This window comes from Natator depressus, chromosome 14 (genome assembly GCF_965152275.1).
Source record: "Natator depressus isolate rNatDep1 chromosome 14, rNatDep2.hap1, whole genome shotgun sequence".
NCBI lineage: Eukaryota > Metazoa > Chordata > Testudines > Cheloniidae > Natator > Natator depressus.
The window spans coordinates 21,131,991-21,144,672 of record NC_134247.1 but is presented as its reverse complement, the minus strand read 5'-3'; positions in this window follow the sequence as shown (position 1 = coordinate 21,144,672).

Below are 12,682 nucleotides of genomic sequence, written 5' to 3'. Positions count from 1 at the left end.
CCTATTGGTTATTCATGGTGCAGCTAAGTCACATGGAATTGTTTACTTTTTAAACAGTAGAATGATGGATGTTGAATAGCAGACACCACACATTTGTGTTTAAACAAGCACCAACCATCGTATCTGAATGTTTCACAAACATTAATGAACCCATATGAGGTAGGTAGGTACCTTTTATCTCCATTTAGAGATTAACATAGAAAGCCTGGGGCACAGTTAGGAATAGAACTCCAATCTCCAGAGTCCCTAGAATGTGTGTTAATCACAAGACCATCCCTCCTCTGATAAGGATGCAGAAGTGTTGACATTCCCCAGGAAAGACTTTTTTCATGCTCTAGCAGTCAGCCCAGAATCATATCCAGATATAGGAACCAAGGCCCAGGTCCTCAAAGGTATTTAGAGTGTCTAACGCCTTGGCTGGGTCATCTATAGGGGCTGAACCCTGGATTGCTGGCTCCATCCACAATCTACTACCACTTGAGCAAAAGGACTAATTCTGTTAGCTGGTAGCTATCCACAGAGGATCAGCTACTGATGGGAACACAGACACACTTTGCCAGCATGTTACACACTTTCCACCCCAACCTGGGGAAACTCAATCCAAACTTCTAAGATCCCCAGCAGTTCAACCCTATGGGTTTCTAGAGGCCCAGGGGAGATTTCACCATCCTTTCTTTTCTTTCTTCTCATTTTCAGTCCTACTGCTCAGAATGTACTGAGATTATTGTTCGATGATGTCACATAAATACAGTATATTTTCCATCAGGATACTTAAACAGAGCTTTCAAGCCTGCTCTCAAACAAAGCAGTATACAGCAAACATGTACTGTGTAAATGTAATGAGATCCCTGCACTGTTACCCCTCCAGGGCTAAATGTTATCCTGCCACATGGTGTGTGAATTTCCTGTGGCCTGACAGCCGGCTGGATGTCTTGTACAACTGTATCATTTTACACATCTGTAGCCATACCAGCATATATGTCATCTGCATCAAATCCTGACAGTGCTGTATGACTGCTAGGGATGGAGTGGTCGGGAAATAGCCAACCTGCCCTGGTATGCATTAGTATCCCCCCAAAACCTGCATCTAACCAGACATTTACACACAGTACAGATCATGGATCAGATGTTCAGCTGATGTAAATATAGCTCTAATTAAGTTACTTAGACATATCCAATGGAGATATGCTGATTTATATTAGCTTAGGATCTGGTCCCAATGTGTTGGTATTTGACGAAGTTTACCTAAAAAAAAAAATCACTGCTTTGTCAGACTCTCTCTCTGTCCTGGAGTTCCCTGTCCCACAACATCCTCTGAATAAGTAACACACACCGCTGCACCTGGTTCATAACTAACCAAGTGCTGGTGCATCTGCTGACTTGGGAGTTAGATTTCGGAGAAGTTCTCAAAGTTTTCGTAACAAGTAAGACAACGCAGATTCTTCCTTCCTGGGTGTTCCACTGAACCCAGTCTGATGACAGATTACAAATGTACATCTGAGGACAGATTACAAATCCATCCTTCTGTGGATGCAAATAAGAACTTTGCAGTAGGTGACCTAGAGTATTTTGCCAACATGGCAGCAACTGTGGCATTTCAAATTCACTTTTCACCATTCTTTTCTGTAGCAGAAAGAGACAAATTCTGTATGAGCTGGGACATGTGCTTGAATTCCTGCTGCTGATTGGCAATTGGTATTCTGAGTACCTAGAACAGACAGGTGGTAAATATACCTTACACATCCACCTGTGCGCCTGATCCACGGAGGTAGTGGGCATTACAGCCACCAGCTGGAAAAGCTGGCTTGTTAAACTCATGTTCTAGAGACATGTGCATTCAAGACTGAGATTCCCAGGTTTAGTCCCAGCAAGTTACTTTCTCCCCGAAGCTGAGTCACAATTAGAGCTGGTCAAAAGTTTTCTAGCTAAATCATTTTTTCAATGGAAAGAAAACACTTTCCACAGAACATTCTGACTGTTGAAAAACTGAAATAGTTTTTGGTTTGTCAAAGAAAAGTTCAACTTGACTTTTCCACAGAAAACATAGATGAAAATGAGCTTTTCACTGTAGTCTTCCACAGAAAACAAAGACTTTCTGACCAGCTTTACTCAGAATTCATCTACCCTTAACTGAATAAACTATCCAGATGTCTAAAATGCCATGTTTATTGTATTCTCTACTTTATCAGCCATAAATCATTGATCGGCAAGTTTAAATATGCCAAGCAAGGAAAGCAAAGCATGGTGGATGATACAGCCATCGTTGTTTGATCTGAGTGCTTCTAGAACTCAGGACATTGGCTTAGGGAGGGAAGGAAAAGGCATACACCAAAGCAAGGCTGCATTTCCCACAGCAGGTTGCCTGCAGCATGGTCTCTTTCAATCTCTTTAGAACACAGGGCACTTGGCAGGGCAGAGCTGGCAGGCTGGACCATTGCTCAGCCCTTGGTTATTGGCCTGTAGCCCGCAAATCAGTATGCCCCCATGTTAATAACTCTGATAATGCAAATGTGACACACCCCTCAGCTTTATTCATGCCATGTTACCCTTCTGAGCAGAGCCCTGGGAAGCTGGCAAATGGCCTGTCTCCAGAACCATGTTTGAAAGAGGAGGAGGGGCATTTCTACACTGCTGTTGTAGAAACAACTTGAAATGGCAAAGTCAGTGTAACAGGGCGCTCTGCCCCTTTAATAGCCTGAGGCAGGAGGGAAAACAGGAAGCTGCTGACCCTACCCTCAAGAGAAGCCCAGCAGGTGGCTGCTAGAAATCAGCTGATCTGTACTGCATGACCATGACTGGCCCACTTCTCAGCTGGACAATATAAAGGGGGACAACCAGGTGAGAGCTGTCTCTTGTAACCAGAGCAGGAGGCTGCAGGCCAGCCGACCTTTTGGAGACCCACCCCCGCCGCAGGATCAGAGAGGGCCATACCCAGTAGCTACCAGAGGCTGAGAACCCCATTCTGAACCCCCTAACCAGACCATTTGTTACTTTTTGCACACTTTTCTTTCTTGTTTGTAAAAAACAGTAAACAGAGCCCCGAACAAAGGGACAGAAAACTAACCTGGGAGAGGCTGATTGTCTATTCCCAGCTGATGACTAGGGCCACCAGTGTACAATTATTGTAGTTTTCTTATTTCAAGCCAGCACAGGAGGACAGTTCACTGTTTCATGACTGCTCTGACAGTTCAGCCGCATCTAATTTGAACTAGCCATTCACAGTCATTCTGGTGTTGCTTTGTTGTGTTTCAAAAACATTTTCACCCCACGCAGTGCCTCTAAGCAGGCCCAGTGTGAGGTAAAGCCTTGAGAAGAGGGTATTCTAGGAATCCCAAACTGTCCTGTCATATCTGTTTTCTGTATAAACCTGTGCTTCAGCCATCTGCCTCTTGTCCCTTGTTTTCTTTGCAGCCTCATTCTTCCAGATAAGGGAATAGATACCCAGCACGTGTGAATCAGTATCACTCATTGTCTTCAATTTACACCCATGAAGGATCTATCTGCATGGTGTTTCCCTTCTAAATGGCATTTCCATACTGATGCCTCCAGGTGTGCATGCTTCCTTCTTCCCTCCGAGAGATGGTATTTTACACCAAGGGCCAGTGGCCTGCCGTTTGTCTTCTCGGTCATTTGCTAACAGGACCACCAAACCGCAGATTGCACTGGCGCTGTGCCCTGTGGCAACCCAGGGCTGGTTGGGCTGATGTTGAGCTTCTCTGGGTGACTTTGAAGGGACGGGATCTGTTTTGTTGTTAGTGACGGAGGAAAGTTTCAGGGGCTTGACTGAATGGGCATAAACGTCCATTGGCTGAATGCTTCTCCATGTCAGAACGCCAGGCAGCCGGCTAAGGCAGGAACACACTCAGGACGGAGCAGAAGCAGGAGCAGGGCCCGGCTGGAACATGAGCAATCTGTCAGAACTCTTACACAATCCGAGTGCTCCTGACCCAGTAGCAAGGCTAAGCAGACTGGAAAGATTGCTTCCCTTAGGCGCCTATATATCTGCCTTGGGATCACCTGCGTGGGTCCTCACCTATAGATTGGCTGAACCCTGGTTGAATGGTGTGAGGCCTATTGCATGACCTGCCTCTGATGACTCGTCAGGCTTAAGCAGGTTTAGGCTCAGAGGTAACTCAGGGATGGCTCATCACCCTCTAGGCTGATTTTCTTTGGTCTGGAACAAAGGGACTGGAAACCTCGTGAGATAGGCTCCCTCTGGAGATTCCATGAGCTCTGGGTCCAGTCTTGAGCAGAGATGGGGACCAGATGCAGTAAGAGGGGGACATGGCAGAGTGAGCACCGAGGAGTGTGGACTGAGGAGGACATAGGCCTCTGAATTAAGGGCTCACCACTCAGCTGCAGCCGAACTCTGCTTCACATAGCAGAAAAGAAAGATTTGCAGCTCTGTGGACTTGAGGCTGGCCGGGGTCAGACAGGATATATGGCTAGATGAACCCCATGTCTGACAGAAATTTCTCTATTCCTAAGAGGCCAGTCCTCTGACTTGGAAGTGATCAGAGGTACCAGATAGGTGCTGAGGCCTAGAAAACCAGTTGTAAAGACCAAGTTAGGAACTAAAGCTGCAAAGTAGAAAGGCCATCTACAGTAACCCAAGCTTAACACTTGGAAGGGATCCAGGTGTAGTAGCTAGAGGAACCAAGGTCATCACTGCTGAAGACAAATGGTAGCCTCTGCAGTAGCCTTTTTGGAGTAGAGCAGTTAACCAATTATGAAATGGACAGGATAATATGCCCTCCAATGTATGCCATTTTTCACATAGCACATTTACCCCACTTTCCACCACAACCAAGAATGGCAGATGCACTGTAGACTAATTAAAATCTGCAGACCCAGGGGAGATCACATAAGCAAAGCTTCTGTACCAATGGCAAAGGGAGGGCCAAGTCAACTCCAGCTTCAGGAAATTAAAACTAGGATCCAAACTCCATCATTCAGGCTTGCTACTGAATTACCAAGGGGTCATTTCTTTAAACAAGAATTGCATTTCTTTGCTTCAATGCCAGAAAGATATATAAAATATAATTCATGATCAGATTAATGAGAGAGAGAAAGTCATTAGAAATCAAAAATGAGATAATTCTGCTGTGGACATGAGTGATGGCAGTAAATAAATTATATATGGCTGACATTACTTAATTAGTTGGAAACATAGCACTTTTTAAATTTTGCTTAGGTTAAGTTTTTCAGCTTTTGACAAGTAAATTTCAAGATAAGTATCCTAGATGCCAAGACACCCAGATATGTCTCATCACTCGTGTCATTTTTTGGCCATATAATTTTGAAATTTGATTTCATCATTTTAGAATTTTGGTTGCCGCCATAACACGGCATATTTTTAAATTGGAGTACAGTATTCAGATTATACGGTGTTCTTGAGATCAACTAGTCAGTGTCCTCTGATGCAGCTCTTAATACAATGGGCAAAAGATCAAGTCGGAGACAAATGGTGTTGTCTTAATTGTTGTAAATGCTTTGATAACCAATAACATTTTGCACTTCTACAGTGCTCCTCACCTGAGCAGCTCAAAGCACTTAACAGGCATGAATTAAGCCACACAAACTAGAGCTGGCAGGGTAATTTGGTTGCAAAGAATATTCTCTAGGCAAATTTTCATCAAACAATTATTCGCAAATGCGTGTTCCTATTATTCTGCTTGCAACCTCCTTCTGCGGTAGGAAAACATTATCCCTATTTCGTATAGACAGACATGCTGAGGCAGAGAGGTTTAGCTGGCTTCTCCAAATCATACAGGGCTTGATCCAGAGTGAGTGGTAAAGGGAGAATTAGAACCCAGTAGTCCTGCATCAAATCCCTTGCTATGTCCATTATTCCACGTAACCATTAACTCTTTTGCTAATGAGTCAGCATCCAGGATCCTCCATTGTTCTGCAACACTTACAATCATTATAACTCTAAATAATGGAGAATCCGAATTGGCTGACTGGCTTAGTAGCTTAGTTTTCCTCCAGGTGGAACATTCCATTGGAATGTTGTTTTTTGTTTTATCTTGTTTAAGAAACAGGCCATTTAAGCCTTGTGCAGAGTACTAATTCTACATAGGGATAGTTGATGGTTTTATAATGAATTAGTAAGAATCATTACCTCTTGGGATATATGCATGAGAAAAAAAATAACTATGGAGGCCTTACCCAGCCAGACAAATTGGAGGATAATAGAGTTAGCTTTAAATAAAGTTACTGATGGACTCGCCCCATGGCTAAGTGAGATTTTTCAGGAAAAATAACAAAATGCAGGGGAAAAGTCACATTAATTCAGATTGCTAATGTTTTTGCATTTAGCAATACTGCCAGCTAATGCAGTTACTGGGTTGCACTGATTGGCTGGGAGGGAGGGTTAGCAGCACACTGTCATTTATATACCGAAGATCTTGCATGGTATAAATCAGCCAAGGGGCAATGATGGTTGGAAAATGACAATAGACTTAATTCAAGACGGTTCAAAGCTGTGAAGTTCAGATCCAGATCCAAAATTTCTCCACCTTCCGGACTGTTTTAAATTCAAGGATTTGATCCCAATCCTAATAAATTTAGGAGCCATCTTCAAAGTTCACAGCTTGGTCCAAACACCAAAGTTTTGGGGGCATTAGAGACAGGCCCAACCCACAGCCCCAGAGCCAAATGTATATGGGTATAATTAACCACTTAGGACTGTGCATTTTGTGCTCTGTGGTGTATCATGGAACCTGTACTGGGACAGGAGAGTCCCTCAAGGAGAGCTGCAGATGAAACTTGTCATTCAGGCATTGGTATTCTTTTCTCTTTGAGTCAGTACTTACCTCACTGGCCCAGCGTAGCGTGGGGAGATGCTGCGCTCATGGTGATGTGTCCTTACCAGTTGTGATAGTAAAGCTTTCATGGTGCTTTCCACGCGAGTATGGGTGATAGTTCTGGGTTCCTGTTTGGGTCATTACATTCTGCCTCCTAAATCCTGCCAGCGGTTTCTGTTACTGTCCCTCTCGCACGCATCCTTAACGTCCCCTCCACTCCCTGTCCCCTCCAAGTCACTGTGGGTAGTGCATCTGCTCCTCTACCTTCCTCCTTAGCTAGCCCAAACCCAGATCTTATGTCTAGCTCACATCCTGTGGAACCCTGGCGTGAGCTGAAGAGTCCTGAACCCACTGAGTTCCAGGAAGTGGGCGGGCACAAGCCCACCCATGTATGAAGGCCCCTCCCCCAGCCTAAGAGGAGGAGTGACTAAATCCGAGGCCCACTTGCCTGGCTGCTGCTGCCATAATGAGCTCTGCCACATTAGGTGTTATCAGGGGACGAACAAATGAACAGGAAAATTGTGTAGCAATTGTACTGATTTACCAGCAGCATAGTGCTATGTCTTAAGCCCACAGCACTTAACCCGTTCCTGTCTGGTGCAGGGTTTGTATACCCCTCACAGAGCCAGAGGTCATCAGCTTTACCCTGATTTCCCTAATCAGCTTCCTATGCCAAGGTTCACCCATATAATAGCAATCACTACAGTCCTAGCCCCAAATGCTGCAGTATTGCTATGATAAACCACAGCAGTGATACTCAGACCTCAGTGGTTCAGGAGCCAAAATAGGGATCAATGTTACTCAAAAGAGCCTCAGTAGTGTGAATTCATTGTTTCATTTACTATATATATAGTCTTGGTATTCTGACCAAGTATTACTATTTTCTCAACTACAATTGGTTAATAACATAGTAAAAGCATCCTGGTTGGTTAATAACTTTGATTGGTTAATAATTAAATCACCCTGTTTTAATAGTATGTGCTGCAAACAGCCACAGGAGCCACCTTGAAGAGCCACTTGTAGCTCCCGAGCCTCAGTCTGAGTATCACTGAACTACAGCGTCTCAGACAATCACTGTATCATACTCACGTACCTCTCCATCAGGTCATTCACCTTCTTCGGTTTCAACTGATGTTTCTGAGTTGTGTCTCCTTTATCAGCAATCTCTAGCCACCCTATCTTTTGGAAAATCCCTTCAACCTGCTCCTCTTAGGAGCTTGCCTCTCTTTGCACTTAGTCTTTTCCTTGGTCTCCTTATTCCATTTAATGAAAGGATGCCATGCTGAGCTGCAAAACCTTGAGAGCCCTTTTCAAACAGGGAGAGAGACCTAGATCCTCAAGCTATTTAGGCACCTATTTCCCATTGACATCATTAGGAGAAAGACACTTAAATACCTTTGAGGATCTAGGCAGAGTCTACTTGATCCTTCCATATCAGCTTATTAACCAGCACCTGGCATCCCCGGTTGGTGGCAGGGTTATCACTAAAGGTCATCTGTGTTTAGAGATGTCCTGTCTGAGTTTAGTTCTCCTTAGCGAGGTGGTTCTGTTTTGCCATCTTTTTCCCCCGGGAGAAAGGAAGACCCAACAAGAGAGCTAGGCTGGGATTGGAAATTGTACTACAGTGGCACCAATGTAACTACACCGCTGTAGTATGTGTGGTGAAGACATTCTCTGCCGTCTGCATAATAAATAGCAAGAGGTGGGTGTTACATTGGCTGGAGAAGCTCTCCCACCAACATAGCGCTGTCCACACTGGCACTTAGGCTGGTGTAATTTACGTCACTCAGGGGAGTGGCTTAATCATACACTAAATGACATAAGTTATACCGACATAACCTCTAATGTAGACAAGCCCTGGGGCTCTGTCCAGTTCCTAGCGGACAAGTGCCCATGTCACAAAACTGCTCTCACAACTTCCCTCTACAAAGATGTCAGGGACTAAATGGACATGGGCCCAGAGCCTTACCCCCATTACTTTCAATGGGAGTGAGGATCTGGGCCATGGGGCCTCAGCTGTTTTGTCGGTGCTGTTAGCAGTGGGGCCATGCAGGGGCAGCTTGGATTGACTGAGCCCTTGGTGTTCATGATCCAGGTTAAATAGAACAGTGGTTCCCAAACATTTTATTAAGGTGACCTACCAACTGCATTTTGTTTTGCAATTCACCCAGAGTGCAGATTCATGGCAGGGGGGTCATAGGCCAGCATCCTTCTCTTCCTCACCCTGCTAGGAGGGCACCAACCACGCACAGCAGCACCCCCCCCTCCGCCCCCAACACTGCAACCCTAATCCTGGCCTGGTGTGAAGGGGAGGCCCTGGCAGGGGTGTTTGGAGAGTTAGCCTACCCCACACTGACCCTACAGCAGCAGCTCTTGTCGGATGGGGCTGGGCTGGGCTCTCTGCTCCAGGCATTGTGACCTAGCACACATGGTCACCGTGGACAGGTGGCCAAGCCAAACTTGAGTGGCACTGCAACCCTGTTGCAATGCCCAGAGTGGGGAGTAAGGCCCAGTCCCACCGGTGGGTCAAGACCCACCATTTGGGAAAACACAAATAGATGGCTTTACTTTCTACTTCCCTTAGAGCAGCAAGTCACTAGCACTAAGGACTGGGTACTATTCCAGTGCAGTCAAGGGCAAAACTCCCATTAACACAGAACCGTCTTTAAGGAACATCAGCAATGTAACGAATACAGTAGAACCTCAGAATTACAAACACCTCGGGAGTGGAGGTTGTTCATAACTGAAACGTTCAGAATGCTGAACAAAACATCATGGTTGTTCTTTCAAAAGTTTACAAACTGAACGTTGACTTAAGACAGCTTTGAAACTTAAAAAAAAAAAAAGAAAAGAAAGAAAAGCAGCATTTTCTTCTGCATAGTAAAGTAGCTTATATTTAACACAGTCCTGTACTGTATTTGGCTGGGGTTGTTTTGGTTGGCTTTTGGCTGTGTGGCTGCCTGATTGCGTATTTCCAGTTCCAAATGAGGTGTGTGGTTGACTGGTCAGTTGGTAACTCTGGTGTTCGTAACTCTGAGGTTCTACTGCGCAGTGAATTTCACATCTGATGCAACTACTATAATGGCAGTAGCATCAGATGCCAAATTCACTCTGTTATTACATCGTTGATGTTCCTGAGACGCTGTCTCTGCATACTTACTGCGTATTACTGGCCAAGGCCTCCTCTATCCCTAGTGAGAGAGAGAGAATGTATTTCTGTAACTCAGGGTACTCAATCTACTGGTAAGAAGGACAAATTATCCTCTGATGCTCTCCTGCCAAGTGCTGAGCACCCTCACCTCCCACTGAAGAGCTAAGAGCCCACAACTTCTCCAGGATCAGGCCCTCAACGCCCAATTCTGCATCACTGAAGTCAACACTCAATTGATCTCACTGGTTTCAATGGAAACTGGGTCAGCCCTTGTGGCTGCAATTCAACAAAGCACTTAAACATTTGCTTACCACATGGAAGCCCATCCCTGTTCAATAAGGCCTCCCAGTTCAGGAACGCGGTCCTGTTCAGGAAGGGCACTTAAGCATATGATTACTTAATTGGGACTTAAGCACATGCGTCAGTGCTTTGCTGAATTAAGGCCTATATGCACATATGCAGCCTCCACTGATGTTAATGGGAGTTGTTTACAAGTATCAGGTGGCAGAATGCGACCCCAAATGTTACCAAAATAAGCTTGGAACGTGATGTCCTTTATTCACCTCCACAGGTTACAATGAAAACAAGCATGTCTATGATTTGGTAAAATATATTTTATTTGTTCATACAAAGAAATAGTATGAATTATCAGAATTTCATTTTCCTAGAAACATCTTTCTCTGTGTAAAATTAATTTGTGTTGTACATACCACAAAATACTTGATTTACAATTTTTTAATTTTTTTTAAAAACAAATTGGCTATTCTATAGTACCATGTTACAGACAACACATCGCTAATATCTGTACTGCACTTCTGAATACAGGGCTGAATGAAACTCAGCCATAAATTAATGTTACAATGTGAAAAAAGAAAAACTAACCACACCTCTGAGTTTAACGGTTTATCATTCTTGAAGAAAACAAAACATGATGATAGCATTGAGTCCATTATTAGCAACCCAGATGCATACTACAGGGAATCCAGTCTTGGTTGCCATATTGCTTAGGTAAGGCCTTTTATATTAATTGGTCTCATATAAATTTTGTTACAAAGGCTGTTCAGCCAGGATTAGCAATTTGCTTAAGGTATTCAGAGTATCAAACACCACATATTTCTATAATCCAACATGGTTGCCTCATGAAACCATTCAGTACCAAGGCTTGATTATACCAACTAAGCCAACAGCCTGGTGAATTTTGTACAGTTGAGAAAGGCATCGGGAGATCAAAACTTGTTACAAAGAAAGCAATATACAGAGAGCTCAGGGCACCTAAATCCTCCACTATATATAAAAACAACCTAAGGAAACAGAGGTGAAATGAAGAAATGACAAAGTGATAAGTACCTGAAGTTTGCCAAGTACTGGAAGAAATGGGATCACATGGTTGGACAATGTTGTCACTTCACCAGAAAGTGACCCTGGTTTCATGAAAGCTGAGTGAACAGCTGGAGAGTTATTCCTTCCTGGCCATGCAGGGCCACCAGAGTACAAGGCTTAATTCAACACACTGCGTAAGTTCTTCAAGTTCTGTAATAACTAGTGTCCTAGGATGCTGCTTTACAAGATCTAAAGCTTTTTTATGCAATCATTCAAGAACCTCAAGCTAGCAGGCCCTTATGGTAAATTGAATATGCTAGTATATTTATCACTTGGTAGTAGAGGGGGGTCCACTCCAAAAGCCTGGACCCAAAACACACACACATCCAAAACGCCCCTTGAGTTTTCATCTCAATTTTGGAACCCAGGGCTCCCTCTGCACTGCAGTAATGAGGATGCCACACTCTCTATTGTGGCTTTTCACAGTATTGGCTAATGTGTCGTTCAGCTGATGGAACTGCCTATGGCAAAACAATACTGTTTCATGGGCGAGATTTTACCTTTCCTTGGAGTGGGAAAGACTCGGAGGAAAAACCAAATCAAAGGTTGTACCATGCTCCAAAACCAACCAAAATTAGACTGACATTATAGAGCTTGATACCGCAAAGTGCTTAGCATCCCCCGGCCTCACCCTGCTGGGATTTGAGGGTGCTCTCATATACCTGTCTTTCTCCTCTCCCACCAACCTGGGTGTGGTCCCCTTCCCGACATTTCCCAGTGGCATTGATAAATAGGAGAGCTGGGACAGGGGAGCCTTTTGACTCTGTATCTACCTTTACTTGCCATGACATTACACTGCTTTCGTAAACAAGTTAAAATTCCCGGTTAGTCATTAGGTTAAACTAAGCACTCCTTGGGTTTAGAATGGGAGCAGATCCATCCACATTTCAAGGGACAGCATTTTACTGCAAATCTCTTTGTTACAGAGACAGAGGGCTGGCTTCTGCTCTCAGGACCATTAGTGTAAGTGAGATCAGAGCTGGACCCAGACAGAGCAACATGGGCCTGTTAACTGAATAGTTCGGAAGGAAAGTTATTGCATCTGCATGTCCATCATTAAGCAGCTGTACTGGACAGCTGTATAGAACAAGCAAGAGTAAGGAGGCTGTTAAAGTAAAAGCAACATCTGGGGAATGCTATATGACAAACACCACCACAGCTGGGTATTGTTTAGTAATCTGGTATTATAATGGAGGGGTTGCTGACGGGGGTGGCCACTGGCATCTTCAGCCTTGTGCTAAGATACATTGGTGACACTATGAAACAAACATATCAACATAATGAAATCATGTATCCTTTACCCATTTGCTGTTGCTGTAGCATATACATGCAGTTGTCTAGT